Below are 2,963 nucleotides of genomic sequence, written 5' to 3' on the forward strand. Positions count from 1 at the left end.
GAGCCAGCCAGACCCTGGGGCGCTGAACTCAAACTACACCTGAGAAGCTGGCGAAGCCCAGTTCAAGTTCCACCCTGATGGGCTAGTCAGCCATTGTTGAGAAATTGTCTCAGAAAAGAGACGATAGCATGCAGGAGCCCAGTCAGCAACTACGGGCTCGTGTGGCCCAAAACCTAGCTGTGACAGTTTCTACTGCATGAGCTCACAGAAGCACCTGGCAGGGAGGGGTCTTTGCCTCTGCCTCATGGAGGAACAGTTTTGGGGTCTGAGAGCTACAACCATTCACTGAAAGCAACACCAGGGCCAGGATGTTAACTCAAGTCTTTGGAGCCTCGGCTACTCCCATCTAGTGGACAAGGCAGCCTGCAAGGACCAGCAAAAGAGGCTCTGCCCTCTCCAGTGTCCCCACAGCCACCACTGTGTGCAACTCATGGAAATACAACAACAGTGTCCCTGTTTCTGCCCCAGGTCAACCGTTCCTCCACCCGACAGCATGTGCTTTCACCCCAACACTCCCAACAAGGGCTGGCCCATCCCAGGGCTGAGACCTGGCGGCTTCTGTGTGCCATCGCTTTGTCCATTTCTGTCACCCAGATCTCTCATCTAATGTGGAGACCGATGTCCACTAGAGCTGGAAGGCCCCATGGGTACAGCCCAGCCAGCCTCCCATGGGACAGGTGGACAAGATGGGCCGGCCACAAGGAGGGAAGCCCGGCTGGGATTCTCTGGCCAAGTGACTTGGGGTCCGAACTCCGTAAGGCTTGTGTGGCAAAGAGGAATGGGAGTTACTGGTCCCTTCTGTGTTTGCAATAACGTGATAAATAAAAGTGCTTGTTTTTTCAAGTCTTGTGGATATAACAGACTGTGTGCTGGTGGTGTTTTGTTTTGGGACAGGGTCTTGCTATGCAGTACTGGCCACCTATTATGTAGACTGTGTTAGTAGCCATTCTCCTGCCCATGCCTTTCCAAATGCTGAGATGATAAGGCCTGAGCCATACTCTCTAGTTGAGACCAGACTTTTAGGCAGACCTTCTTTGTTGAGCTAATGCAAGCTGACAGGGCACAGATCAGCCAGTCCTGGTGGCCACAGTGAGGACAGGCCTGTATGAGCCATCACCTGTGGGAGACAGGTATAAACAAGCCCACCCAGGCCACCTCAGTAGGCCTGATTGGGCCTTTCCCAAGACAGTTATGTTCAGACCTCCTTACCTTGATTAGCCTTGTCTGGGCTCTGGTCCTGTAATCAGACCCCAGAAAAGGAAAATCTCAGTCAAAGCTTGCCCTTGGTAGCTAACACTTTGCCTTAGAGAAAGACCTAGTTCAAAAGCCTAAGGCACAGAGAAGGGTGCTGGCCACACAATCTGTTGTAGCTGGGATTGGAGTTAAGTGTGGGGTAGCGAGGTATAACTCTGGGGTCTGGAGGTATACCAGGCCCAAGAGGACACTGGGACCAAGGGAGGAGACAGGCCTCCCCAAGGTCACTCAAGGGTCAGGACCCTCACCCTTGAACTCTACCTTCCTCCCCTGAGTGTAAAGACCCAGGAAGGACGTCAGCTCCAAGTACACACCTTCCCACTCTGTGGTCCTCTCATGGGTCTGCCTGTCTATCTTTCCACAGTTGACTCCTGATCACCTGAGACAGAGCAGCTGTCCAGCCAGTTACTTTTCCCTTCACGTAGATGGGCTCATTTGACCTTCCCCAAGTCACCTCTTAAGGCCTTTGAGGAATCAGCTGCCTTGCCCGGCTAGCCACAAGCAGGAGTCTGTATTTTGATGAACTTGACAGGCTTGTACCCACACACCTCCAGTTCAGGAGATCCCTATATAGTCACCAAGCTCCAAACGGCAGCTAGGTACAGCCTCCCTACAGCTTTCTGCCCAAGCCAAGCTCTGCCCACAGTGGGGTGGCATATTGGACATGTCTCTCACCTCTTCCCTGGGAATGCTTAAAGAGACTGGCCTCAATGTCAGCTCTACATGAGCTCTCGGACCTGCCTTTTGCCTCTTCCCTACCTGTGACCAGCACAGACCACATCGGGAACCCCAGCAACACCACCTCCATGCAAAGATGACGAAGGTGACTCTTCGGGTGGATCCTCAGCCTGGGGGCTCAGCTTGGGGGAGCAGGGGGAATGGACAGGCCTGTGCCCTGTCTGACTCTAAAAGCAGATTTCCACCCCCCTGAGAGTACATGTGCCAAGCCTTCCGGCCTTGCTATGTCCTATCCCTCCTCTCTCTGCCCCACTCCTGTGGGGGTCCCTCAGGCCTAGCCCTGGCCTTCAGTCTTGCTGATCAGGGGTATTGCTTGTTGGATCTCTAGCCCACCCTGAGCAGAGGCCAGTCCAGCTCCTGAGGGAAGCACACACAGACACAACATGGCTGCAAGGGCAGGGGTAATACTTTATATTAGTTTTTCTGTAACAGGAAAAATCAGCTTTGAGACTTTTATCTTTATATATTTTCCTTCTTAAACAAAACCAAAGGTACCCAGAACTTCCCTGCAGAACTGAAGACCAATGCAGCTGCCACCCCCAACCCCCACCAAGCACAGCTGCCTCCTTTCCCTCCCCCTCCTTCTTGAGAATGTCCTCAGAAAGTGCCTGTGGCCTGCCAGGGCACAGGCAAAAAGGGGCTCCCTGTGGTGGAACTGCCCCAGCACCTGGGGAGGGGGCGAGGCCATGGTAGAAGTTAGAAGGTTCGCATCCCCAGAGGGAAGGCACAAAACAAAAGCCAGCTTTTGTGAGTCTCAGAGGGAGAAAGCACCTGGCCATGAACAAGGAGACAACCGGAGTCTCCAAGGGAGAGACAACAGAGGACAAGGCACATGGCCAAATGTTAACGGCCAGAGCTGGCCAGAAGCAGGAACTTTCTGTGGCATAGGTCACTCTTTATGTAAATTGGGGAGAGAGCAGTTGCCTGAGTGTACCAGGCCAGTGTGGACTCAGAGGTCAGGGTGTATGGTG

The sequence above is a fragment of the Microtus ochrogaster genome, chromosome 10 (assembly GCF_000317375.1).
Source record: "Microtus ochrogaster isolate Prairie Vole_2 chromosome 10, MicOch1.0, whole genome shotgun sequence".
In the NCBI taxonomy this organism is placed as follows: Eukaryota; Metazoa; Chordata; class Mammalia; order Rodentia; family Cricetidae; genus Microtus; species Microtus ochrogaster.